The sequence below is a fragment of the Arvicanthis niloticus genome, chromosome 11 (genome assembly GCF_011762505.2).
Source record: "Arvicanthis niloticus isolate mArvNil1 chromosome 11, mArvNil1.pat.X, whole genome shotgun sequence".
Lineage (NCBI taxonomy): Eukaryota > Metazoa > Chordata > Mammalia > Rodentia > Muridae > Arvicanthis > Arvicanthis niloticus.
In genome coordinates, this window is record NC_047668.1 from 63,527,371 (window position 1) to 63,541,073 (window position 13,703).

Sequence of the window (13,703 nt, forward strand, 5' to 3'; positions counted from 1 at the left end):
CCACGTATGTACTTCTCCTCCATGCTGCAGGATAGTTCCACTTTCCTATTTTCACGAATACATTTCTCCAAGGGGACTTCTGTCTCCAGCTATGTCTGGACTAACCTAACTTAGGTCTTTTTGTTGTTTTCTAAAACCAGTGGTTATGCTGATTTAATGTGTTCTTTTGCCATTTGACAAGACAATGTTTCCTATATTGCATTAATAAGGTAATACTGGGCCTCGAATGTTGGGCTCCTCTGTCTTTAGAAAGCTTCTTTAAAAAAAATAGTGTGTGTGTGTGTGTGTGTGTGTGTGTGTGTGTGTGTACATAGATTCCAAGAAATGTCATTAGTCCCCTTGGAGTTGAAGTTGTAGACATTTGAAGGACACTCGGGCTGCTATATGGATGCTAGGATCCAAACTCCAGTCCTCATGATTGTGCAGCAAGCACTCATAACAACTGAGTCACTTATTTTAAGGCAAATTTTGCATATTATATCAACTAAGTCCTGGGGAATACTTAATATTATCCTAAGGTCATGAGCCTCTCAATATGCTGTGCCCATGACTGGCAGAGAAAGAGAGAGAGAGAGAGAGAGAGAGAGAGAGAGAGAGAGACAGAGACAGAGACAGAGACAGAGACAGAGACAGAGACAGAGACAGAGACAGAGAGATTTTGGGGGTGAAGGAGAGAGTGGTAGATATAGATTTGTTGGTTGGTTTGGGTTTTGTTTTTACTTGTTTGCTGTTTTGGGATTTTTTGGTTTTTCTTTCTGCTCTCCCTAGACTCTTTTAGAAAGAAAATGTATACTGTATCTGAAAGAGGAAATTCTAGAATTGATCTTTATTCTTGGTAAGTGTATGAAATTTTCCTCACCAATGACCCTATCACTCAAAACATACCAGCAATTGAACAAATCATGTTATTCCTAATCTAAAAAATAATAATAACAAGTGTGGATTTTCACCTCTGTTAGCCAAGAACAAGGGAGCTCACTGATAAAAGAATTTTCAGATTCAGTCAAATATATGTCAGTACCTAGGATCTTGAGTAAAAGAAGTTCATACCAATCATTCTTTTTTTTTCCACTTTCTTTGTTGTCTAGGTAATTTTTTTTTATTCCTTCTGATTTACTTCCCATATATGTACAAATTTGATTCTCTCCCAAAAAGGCAAAGAAGTTATCCTGGCCTTATGAAAACAAGATTCTGTACAGTTGAAGTTAATATAAAGGACAGAGCAAATGACCAATAACTGTCAACTGTTGACCAGGGATCTAGTGGAAACCCAGTTGACTTTTTAGAGCCCATTAAGTAGTTCAAAAGTGCATTCAAACTGATCCTTCCACCCCAGAAGGCAAAAATCCTTCCCCAGGACCAATTTCTTATTTAATATGCTTCTACTATCAGAAGGAAGTTACAAAAATTGTCACTGAGACTCAATGTCCCCATTGATGGCAAATTAATTTAGCAATTTTTTCTATAATAGAAAAAAAATAGAGGGGCTGAAGAACCTAAATCTCCCAGAGAATGAAGAGCAGAGAACATACAGAATTCCTTGGAGCCTATGGTGCAACTTGAGATTTCCTACTCATTCCTTTCTTATGGGAAATAGATTAGCAAATCACTGCTTTCTATCTGAACAGAAAAGTCACTGAAAGGAAAACTGCCCAAATATTGAAGATCCTATAAAACTCCTTGGTCCCCTAAACACACACACACACACACACACACACACACACACACACACACACACACACACACTTCCAATGTAGCCAGGTAGAGCACAAGAGGGCTCACTACCGTAAGAAAGAAATGATCCCAGAGTCGAATGTTCAGTGTAGTCCCTGGAATGAGCAAACCTTCTGCTCCATCTGACAGCCAAGTCACATTATTGCTGATGAGATAAAGGCTTGGGTAAAACTTAATACTGCAGATAGGACTATAATATTTCTCCTGTGTCATCAAGAGCAAAGGATATGTTTTGCCAGTTCTTAGTAGCATAAATTTAAAATATTTAAAAACAGACTCAGAAGGGAAGTTTTGGACAGTTTTGTTGAAGTTTAAGAGGGAAAATGGGGGGCAAACAAGTTGGAGATTGCAGTGGCTGCCAAGAAGAGGGATACTGTAAGAAATAGGGAAAGCTATGATTATGAGGTAAAGATAGATAGATAGATAGATAGATAGATAGATAGATAGATAGACAGACAGACAGATAAAAGCAGGCTTGGCAATGGAATCCTGCAAGGAAGGTGCAAGTTTGAAAGACTAAAAGAATCCATAGGGTATTAAGACAAGAGGATGGGATTGGGACCAGTGTCCATAAAATAGATAGGAAGTTAAAAGAGAAAGAAGTCACCAGTCAAAGATAGTTGATATATCTAGGTTGGGTATTGGGTTACACTTCTGATTGAGCATTACCAAACTTATAAAGCCTTTGATTAACATTTTTTTTAAAAAATTGTATAAAAGCAAAAAGGAAAAAGGGGCAATGGGATAGGGGTTTTCTAAGGAGGGGAATTGGGGAGAGGGGATGGCATCTGAAATGTAAATAAAATATCCAATAAAAAGAAAAAGAAAATGAAAAAAGGGAAAGAAGTCATGCTTCCTGAGTTAGAACAAGGAAAATAGGCAGGGTTAGCAGTGAGGGTGTGTGAGCCACTGAGACAGAGAAGTTTTTAGAGAAGAAAGCCCACACCTCATTAGGAACATGTCTGTTACTCCAATCTCATGGCTTCTGTTGAATCATGAATCTTGAGACTTCTGGTACAGATCCTTTTCCTGAAGGTTAATTTATAATCAGATGATTGACAGTCTAAATGGAAATAACTCTTAAAGATAGGGATGGGAGTGTGTCTTTGTAATCTGATCATCTTAAAGATAGTCCAGAATATAGTACCTCTACCCAGGCTTAATAGTACAGAATAGATTAAAAAATTTTAAAGAAAAATGTAAAAGTCTGCTAAGTAGTCATGTTTTACCAGGGAGAAATAGCCTACACCATCACCCTCCTCACACCCCCTGCTGTTTTAAATCTCATGATGATACAATTGTGATGCTCTACCCTGCAATGATCACTATGTACTGTTGCCTTGATGAGTTTTAGAAGACCTTGAAACAATGCTCTGGGGATGTCTGTGCAACAGTTTTAATTGAGATGGAAGACCCACCCTAAAGGTGATGTACTATTCCATTGGGGTCCTGGCTGAATAACAAGAAATAAGGAAGTTGAATACCAGCACTCATTTTCTCTGCTTCATGACTGCATATATAATATAACCAGCTGCCTCATGCTTGGGTCACCATGCCTTTCATGCTAAGAGAGACTAGAGCCTAAACTGTGAGCCAAAGTAAACTCTTCCTGGCTGCTATCAGCTGTTTTGATACAGGAAAAGCTACTAAATACCTTTCACATGGTATTTCAAATTATTTTTCTCTCTTTTGTTATTTAAATTTTTTCATATGATATTTTTGTTATGTCTCCTCTGTCCCCTAAATCCTCCCAACCTCCTTACCCAACCAAATTTATTTTCTGTCCCCAAAAAAAACCAACAAAGAAAATAAACCAAAAGCCATAAAACAATAACAAAAAATAAGACCAAAAAGAATAACAAAAAACTCACAAAACAAATCAAAAAACCAAAAGAAACAAAGAAACAAACAAAAACATGAAAACTAAAGTAACTGTCAAGCATCTCCAAAAGACAAGAGAAGCTGTATAGACTCTAAGAGAGCTATCTGTGATAAGGGTCCTGTAGGTGAGATGAGACCCCTGACAAAGCTTCTTAATAATTAACTATGGGGCATGATGAATACATCCCACTTTTCTTAAATGTTGATGTCTCCAAGAGGAGTGAAAATAATATCTAACTCCCAGTTACTCTGTAACAGATTGAGTGATCTGGAAAATACAAGTAGGTCTTTTACCAGGTGGGAGTATTGGAGGCCCTTTGGAGATGTGATGTCCAAGTTCCATGTGTCTTTAACAAAGAACTGAACAAGAAACAGAATAATAGTCACAAAGTATGGGTTTGTTATTCTTGTTATTGCTGTTGTTTAAGTCTAAGTATACTCCACAGGGCAGGAACAAGTTCAAATAAGCACATGGCTCAAGCACGTCATTTTGGAGAGTTCTCGAGATTTTGAGGAGTTCTCCGAAAAGCTAGGGCATCCTCTGAATGGATGGATCCTTCTTTAATTCTGGAGATAGATTCTTTGTTTTTTAAAATGGTTCATACAATCCTCAGGGCAGTCTATGGCATTCAAAGAGACTGTATTTCTCAGTTGCTGCAATCCAAAAATAACCTTACAACTCAGCTAATCCTCTCTTCCTGTCTCAGGACCATTATAGCTGTGAAGAGATCTGAGGAGGTCAAATCAAGAGACAAATGTAATGGTCACCACTGCAGTAGTTCAGGGTTACTGGCAGAAAGATCAAAACCTGTAACATAGAAACTCACTGATGAGAGGTATTTTGAGAACATTCTGTCAGAAGCATAGATGGACGTGTGTAAATCTTTCAGCAATGACAGAATTTATTGAATAACAATGAATATACAAGCTGTATTCATTTCATTGACTGAAATTGTTCCTATGATAGATGGCCGGTACATGTAGTTTTTTTTTTAATTCAAATTCTAATTACTAGTAGTACTTACCTTTCAAGTAATATATTACACTTTGAACAGTAAATATCTCTACATTGGTATATATGTAGATTACAGAATGGCTATAAGGGGGTTAAAGATGTTACAGCTGAACTCCAGGAGTTAAAGATGTCCTTCTGAAGGGAAGAGACAGAGTGCTGATACAGGTGTAAAAGGAGTTCCATCGGGGATTTGGAGCCTAAATGGAGAGCTACTGGCATTGCAAAGCCAAACTGTAGGTCCCTGGGTTGAATTGGGTTTCACAGTTGAGTTAGGTTGCAGAGGCAGAGTATGAGATCATGTCTTGACTAAAGAAGGATGAGCACATGACAGACAGCATCTTGAGAAAGATGTGTCTGCAATGTGTTCTGAGTTGAACTGAGTCCTATTGGCTCCATCCATGAGGCACAAACTAGGTGTTCAGATGACTGGTCAAGAGACACTATCTCCGTGTTAGGTGCCCTGTTCCTTGTGGGGTCCATGTGAGCATGCTTTGCCCTGTGTCAGCCTCATGTGTTCTATATGTTTTCAGGTCTAGTTTTTCTGATATGATTTAATGTGTCCATATGTTCATTTTGTCTTGATTGTCACTTGTCTCATTGTTGTGACAAAATACAAAATAAATTTAATGAAGAAATGGCTTCCTTTGGCTCATAAAATCAGGGTACAGTCCACCATGAAAGAGGTCAGGGCAGCAAGGGCTAGAGGGCTGTTCATACTACATCCACAGTCAGGAAGGAAAGAAAACAGTGCTCATATAAGCTGCCTTTGTCATTTGATTCAGTCCAGGACCCCAGTTCATGGAATGGTGGCATCCACAACTGGGTTTCTCTAATCTAGGAACTCCGTCACAGATACGCCAAGATAGGCATTTTCATGGTGATTCAAAATCCCTCCAAGCTGACAGCTATCCTCATCAGCTGTGTATTAACTGCCTAAGATTAGAAGGAAATCTCAACTGAGGCAGATAATCATGTCTATGGGAAATTGTCTTGATCTTTAATTGATATAGGAGGGCCGATCTCTATATGGGCACCACCATTCCTTAGTCAGGTGGTCCTGGGCTGTATAAGAAACCTTGATAATATTAGTAAGAGACACAATCTCAAAGCAAACTCGTGGACTGGATTCTCTGATATTACAATCTGTCCACCCACCTCTTCCGCAATGTTCCCTGAACCTTATATGCAGGAGAGTGTTTCATAGAAGTTTATGTAGAAGTGAGACTGAGATCTACAACTGCATTTTAATTGATTGTGATTTCTGTAGTGGTGTCTGTTGAGAAAGAATTTGAAAGAGAGCAGGAAAGGGTGTAAGAGAGGCTTTGGAAGGAGGAAGGGGAAGGAAGAAATGTTTCTTCATTATAATCTCAAAAATAAAATTAAAAAGCAGAAAGCTAGCTAATAGTCCCTTTGTCATTAAGCACATGATTGTTTCCTTCTTCAGTATCTCCTGCCTTTGATTGTTGCCCACGCTGATCTCATGTTACTCTATAATAAACTCTGTTGTCTTCCATACCACACTCTGGGTGTCTAATCTGTATTTATTCAACAGAAAAAGCAAAGACCAGGAACTAAGAGGAGGCCAGAACAAGATCCCAGTAACACAAGAACTTCAAGAAACACCAAGACAGAGACGCCCATATACATCTATTCCATTTCAAACAAGCAATTGGCCCATCGCTATCCCCTTAAGCTCCTAGCCCATTTCCACCTTTGAGTTGGTATTAAACATGCATTTGCTGGCTAAAACTAAGTTAAATGCAACCTTGCACTTGTCTAAAAGTGAGTTTCTCTCCCTACGAGATGAAGGATACTTTGTACATCAGTTGATTTTAGTCCGGGCTGATATGAGATTCCTTTGGGGAGCTCAGGAATGAGAGCTGCTACTGTAGCTCTATGCTACACACTACAGGCTGAAGTACATTCTGACTTCATTCCTCACTTCCATTGAAATCTTCTGGTGATCCAAATGGAGATATGATTAGGCAAGGAATAGTTCCCAAAGAACATAGCCTAATTAATTAGCTATATTAAATTCCTCACAAACCTCTAGACACATATGTTCCTGTCAATTCAATAGATGCACTCTCCTGGAAACCCCTGATCTAATTTCCCAAAGCTCTCACCACCCACCACAACCAAGTCTCCTGAGAGGAAGGGGCTCCATCTGCTTGAGCTGTGCCTCCCTTGTTACATTTCCCTTCCCCTCCTTCGCTTGATAGGAACGAGCTCTGTATTGCTGCTATTGAAGCAAAGAAATTTCCAAAAGGGAGCTTAAAGTTGAAGTAAATGAAGAAAGGCTTAATTTCCCTCTCATTTGATTACATACTAAGATTGGGAGATCTATAAATGGTTGCAGGTCTGCATGCTCTAAAATACTTCTTACAGGTCATTTACATAATCCTATCGAGAATGCTATGTGGGTAGTGGATCAAAGACATGGCCTTTCCTCCTGCAACTTTCATCCCATCTGGAGAAGAGCTGTCTTGGCATGTTCTGAGAGCAAAGAGATACTTTATGGTAAACCTAAACCAGTCCTGAAAATGTCTTCCTTTGTAGACTCGGGGTTCTAATTCAAAGACTATGCAGCCACTTTTTCTCAGAAGCAATTTATTTGTAGGATAAACTACCCTGTCCTGAGCTAAGTCATTCTCTGTGCATCTATTTTGCCAGCAAAGATGCATAAATCAGAAGATGGGGAGATGGCTCACTGCTTAAGAATACTGCCTGCTCTTTCAGAAGTCTTATATTCAATTCCCATCACCCACAAAATAGTTGACAACTGTCTGTAACTCAAGGTCCAGGGGATCTATTAACCTCTTCTGTCTTCTACAGGCACCAGGAACACAAGTGGTACACAAGTATACACATAGACAAACACCCATACACATAAAAACAATCATAATTTAAAAAAAAAAAAGGTCTAAAACTCTTAAAGAACAAAAGTGTGTTTCTTCATGGCATTTCTGGTGATTGTTGACTCAGGTGGCATCCTCAGTCTCATTTCTGAAATAGTCTTTAGGGAATTTTTTAACATATATCCAAGAATAAGCAAGTCTCATGTGGTATTCACATCTTTCACACCTCTGCACTCTGTGAAGAGATAAACAAGTACCATGATCAAAGAAAAAAAGATAATTTAAAATCTTAAATATGCAAAAGCATAAATATGACCATGGTACTTTATATACTGCATGCCAAGGATCTTTCTGGTACTGCCCTGGCCAGGGCTTTTCGGGAAGAAGTAGAAAGGAAAGGGTGTTGAACCAGTGGTCCAGTGACGCAGGATGGCATCTTGGACTACAGTTGCTATATGGAAATGTTGAAAAGTTCTTGAGCTCAAGATTGGTTTGAGGAGTATTATGAGGACTTTTTACAGACTGAATATGGATACTTAGAGGAAAGGAAGAATCAGAGAAATTTAGAATAACTTCTAGATCTAAGGCCTTTTAGATCTGAGCCTCTTATTGTTTTGCCATCTTTAAAAAAAAATTGAATGTTGTTCCTATAAGCCACGGACTAGTTAGGAACAGACAGAAAGATCCTAGAAGCTAGCAGAAGTAGTCTAGCCAAATCAGCAAGGTCTGCTTCAGTAAGAAGCTATCTCAAAGTAAAAGGCAGAGAGTAGTTGAGAAAGCCACCTGGTATCAACACTTGGTTTCCATATACATGCTCATACACTTTCATATGTTTCCTATATACATGTACACACACACACACACATATATGCAAATAAATAAATAAATAAATAAATATAATAAACATATTAGCAGAGAGAAAGGGAGGGAGAGAAAGACAGAGAGAGAGAGAAGGAGAGAGAGAAAGAGAGAGATCATGGACACAATGCAGAGAGGAGAGGAGGGGAGGGGACGGAAGAGGAGGGGAGGGGAGGGGAGGGGAGGGGAGGAGAGGAGAGGAGAGGAGAGGAGAGGAGAGGAGAGGAGAAGAGAAGAGACGAGAAGAGACGAGAAGAGAAGAGACGAGACGAGAAGAGAAGCGAAGAGAAGAGAAGAGAAGAGAAGAGAAGAGAAGAGAAATCAATTACCAGGAACCTATTCATCATACAAAAGATGTTGCTGGAAACATAGCAAAGTAAGTTTTCTTTTTTTAATTATACATTATCTTTTAGCTTCTCAGCTTTTCTATTTTCTCTTTTTTTTTTTAACATGTGTAAAACAGAACAAGAGTCTATGCATGCTGAAGTCCTAAGGACTAGAAGGCTCATCTTCAGTCAAGTACTCTCGCTACCACTGAGTTCAATTTCAAATGGCTGGGGAATTGTAGAGCAGCCCATACAGTGACTGTGGCCATGCCTAGCTCCCGCCTGCTGGAAAGACCACCTGGCACCTCGACTCTCCTTTTCCTATGCTGGGAAGAGATGGAACAGTAATGAGTGATGTGTGGAACTTCATCCAGACATGACAGTCATCACTTGGCATGCATGATTGATTGCTTGGTTTGAAGTCAATTCAGTCTTGGCTAATATTTCAATAAAAGAAGTTTTCCTAAATAAGTTTAAGATTATCACAATACACTAAATATAATGAGGATAAAGTTTTGAGGAAATTTATGTGAGTGCTATATATAAATGTGTATGATATACTATAAAATATTCATATATGCATACATACATATGTTCATTGAGTCGTGATGTGAAATGTATTTCTTACCATGAGTCACAGTCAACAAGATTTAAAAGCAACTGCCTGTCCATTCTAACAACCACTAAACTCCAGCTTCTAAAAAGAAACGGAATCTGGACATGACTCTTCATTCCCTTTCCTATCTGTCTGTGTCCCCATCTGCCTACTGAACATCTAACCAACTCCCAAATTCAACCTGCTTAAAGCATCTACCACCTTCACTCCAACCCTGCACCTCCCCCCACCACGTCCAAGTCTCAGAAAATCCCTCCAGACACTTACACACAAGCCTTCAGAGTTAGTCAGCTGTCAGCAGGTCTCTGTGATCCCTCTCACCCACACTGGTTTCTACGTAGCTCATCTAAATGTTACCACTCTAAGTCACTCCAGCACAGCTGCCAACCTGTGTCAAGAACACAGACAGTGCTCTTAATAAAAACTCACTCCTCACTTATGAGTCTTCACCGAAGACATCCAATGGGTAATGAAGAGCATGGTAAGAACGTGGCCTCTCTGCCTCCATTTTGTCTCTGTTTACTATCCCTGCAGTCACCTTGGATTCTGGGAACAACAGGTCTGATGGATAAACATCATGAGACAAGCATCCAGTTTATCCCTCGGGTAACAATTTCCATATGGCAAAGTCTTGACTGACAACCCCTGAGATAATGATTACCTAGAGCACAGTTCCCTGAAGACTGGTTAATGATGCATGCATCTTCTCTCCCCAGCTCATGTCAGCCAGCACCCAAGGAACAGAATAGGTGATTTTAGCTTACTGATATTCCCAGTCGAGCTGTACTCAGTAAAGTTCTTTTTGTTTTGCACCATTAATTTTTCCATTTGTTTTGGAGAGCAAGTGACTGAACTTAATTGCTTGGGACCCCCAGAGTTGGACCTCAGGCCTAAAACTGTAGGTGTACACTGGCACCGGGTATCACAACCTATAGTCTTCTAAACCATATAGCTCATATACCACAGTCAACTAATACTCTATCCCACCTTTATATGAGATATGCTGAACAAATGCATTCATTACGTTCTCAAAATGTATCAAATAATGACCAAACAAAGCTTCTATTTAGTTCAGAATTGTTCATATCTAGGGCTCCCACACCTTGTACTATGTTTCAGTGACATTGCAGACAAGTAAAAAAAATTTGAGAATCAATAACAAACAAAAAACACTGTTATTAAATAAGAAGTGTATAAAATGAAAATAGGGAATCCTCTTTATGAATTAATAATTATATTAGTTATTATTTCTTCGTGTGATTCAGAACTCCAAACTTTAAGATAGCTATAAAAGGTCAGATGATATTATATTCCTAGCCACCTAGATGAATGCCAGTCAGTCAGTGCAATATAAATAGCAGCATGGCATTAAAAATAAATGAGCAGATTCATCTGTATAAACAAATAAAATGACTTTTGGTCCACAACATTAGCATTATATAGATTTTCATTAAATGATTTAACTTAAATCATGGCCAGTTCTAATGAAGGATGCAAAACCAGGGAGTTTATGTAGCCAGAGAAATTAGAGTAAAACAGCTGGCTTTAGCAGCATCCTCTGCATTTCTCATATGTATGTCCAAATGATTAGGAAATGATTGACAGGATGGCCAGAAATTATTTCTACTAGCTCAGAAAAGGCACATGTTAAACAATAATGGGAAAATAATCTCAGTGCACCAACTCTACATGAAAAGTAAGCTGAAATCAAAACTGACGGCTCAGTCCCCAAAATGCACATTCGATCTAATGGGAAGCAATGTCAACAGAAAATAATTACCCATTACTCTCACCCTGACTTCAGCGAAATTAACATGAAAATGTTTCAGGTTGTTGTTAGAGGAAATTTCAACACACAGGTTAATCTTATCTTTAATTATAAAAAGGCAGCACACACATTCTGAATGTGCACATTCAATTGAACATTAGTGTGGGAAGCATTTTCCATCATAGGGGGAAATATCTGCTTTTCAGAACAATGGCACCGGGTACTAACAAATGAAGTTCTTATTCTACTTGGAATTTAATTCTGCCCTCAAAAGAATGTGCATGACAGACACACAGATAAAAGTACATCAGAATTTTCAGTTGTGGCCTACGAATGTACATGTGAATATGTGTATAAAAAGAATTCTAATTTTAAAAAAATACGTTCTAAAAGGATGTTTAATGTTTACATAGCGTTTTCCAGTTTGGGAAGCATTTTAAAGGCTTTGCCAACCCTTTTAGTTAGAGCTTCTATTGCTGTGACAAAACGCCAATGACCAAGAGCTGTTTGGAGAGGAAAGAGTTTATTCAGCTTATAACACTCAGATCACTCCATCATGGAGGAAGTCAGGGAAGGAACTCAAGGCAGGAACCTGGAGGCAGGGAAACGATTGCCTCGGAGGAAAGCTGCTTACTTGCTTTTTGTTCATCCTGCTTTCTTATACACCCCAGGGAACTTGCCCAAGGATTGCATGACCCACAGTGGAATGAATGATAGAGATAAGTCACTAAGAAAATGCCTGGCAGGCTTGCATAAGAAGGGCAATCAGATGGGGGCATTTTCTCCTGTCTAAGTCTCTCTGAAAGACTCTTGACCCTGTCAAGCTGACATAAAAACTAGCCAGCACAGTCCCATTATCTCCCTACTCTTTTGGTTGATTGGTTGGTTGGTTGGTTGGATGGATGGTTGGTTGGTTGGTTGGTTGGTTGGTTGGATGGTTGTTTTGTTGGTTGGATGGTTGGTTGGTTGGTTTTTGTAGACGGATTGGGTTTCACTTTTGACATCTGAAAGTCTGTTATACTGAAGAGTTATAACATTACAATGCCAGGAGGAAACATGATGCTGTAGAAAAAGATTTGGGGTAAACATTAAAATAATATAAGTCATAAATGAGTTTAATATTAAATAAACTAGGAGTAACACATTAGAGAGGCAGGGAACTTTTAGTTTTATCTTCCTTGTACTTCCTACCTTACGTAAATAAGCCCTTCTATGTACAATAACAGTGGACACAGGCAGATGGAGAAGGATGCTGTTCTTTAATAGTAACTCATTAACACAGGACCAGTTCGTGACCAGCCCTTAGGAGACAGCACAGGACAATGCTCAAATGACCTGGCTAGACGGAGGCTGCAAGGGTTGAAACTGAATTCTGCCACTTAGTATCTGTGGGTCTTCACTCAAATTACTTAACCTCTCCCTATAGGAGTAAAGCCTGGGATAAGAACACCCCCTGCCTTCCAGGATTGCTTTGGGGGGCTTAATAAGACAATGCACATAACAACATTTAGTAGCTGGCAGGTAGTGCATAATCTCTGGGGTTTTTCTTTTTCTTTCAAAGTTCATTGCGAAATCTACTAGCACCATAAATCAAGCCTTCTAAAACTCTCTCTCTCTCTCTCTCTCTCTCTCTCTCTCTCTCTCTCTCTCTCTCTCTCTCGCATTTTTCTCTTGTAAAGGTCAATCACATGGAATTCAGTTGAATAACCCAGGTTGAATTCCCCATTTTAAAGTCAATTATTTATTTAGAATCTTAATTTGTGTTAGCATGTAAAGCAACATAGTCATTTTTAGTGTGCATAGAGGAATGAGAAAGAGGATAGAGGAGAGTCTGCCTATTACAAATGTGATGACATGAACAATAGGTATTTATAGCTTACATAAAAACATCATCTAACCAGTAACAAGTTTTGTTCCAAAATTTTCAACAAATTGCTTTTCCTCAAGAGCTTTTATTTTGATAGAATAAAATGATACGATTAAAATAATACCTTACTGATTTAGATGCAAGAAGACATTATTAAATAATATATATCATATAAAATGAATGGGTTAATCCACAATGACTATTCCATCTTGTAGATGGAATTCTACAAGAGTGGTACCCAGTCACACCATATCAGCTGCTAAAGTAGTACAGGAAGATGCGTGTGTGTAAATGGATCTATACATTGGGCTCATGTAAAGCATTTTTTACACATTCACTTATTTTAATATTTTCAATATCCTTGTAGTTGAGGGTTAATGTTCTACATAATTTAAATAGAATTTCAAGTAATTTCTTTAATGTTATACAGCTAATTGACAGAAATGGAACTATTAACAAAATAAAAACAAATTATAAGAAATGTTAACAATGACAGCAATATATAAATGAAAAACCTGCAATGTTTATGGTAATGAAAGATGATGCAGTTGGTAGATGAAATGATGTGTAATGGCTCTTCAAGACCTAAAAAGGAAGCTACAATGTGACATACTATCGCTACTTCTTAGGATTTAAAAGTCAGAATATCTGTACTATATCTGCACTCTTAAATTCACAGAAATTTATTCACTATAGCTGAGATATGGAAACAACACGAATGTGCACTAATTATCCAGATGAATATATAAAGATCCATACAAATGGATACCAACAGTGTTG

General features: G+C 38.5%; 1 long non-coding RNA gene across 1 annotated transcript in view; it reads right to left on the minus strand.

Moving 5' to 3' along the window:
• The window catches only part of LOC143443979 (uncharacterized), a 69,392-nt gene extending 59,603 nt beyond the window's left edge, over nt 1–9,789 (minus strand). Inside the window, exon 1 of the long non-coding RNA XR_013113439.1 lies at nt 9,556–9,789. This is a non-coding gene — a long non-coding RNA (uncharacterized LOC143443979). The remainder of the gene's footprint in view (nt 1–9,555) is intronic.
• Nucleotides 9,790–13,703: the final 3,914 nt, after the last annotated feature.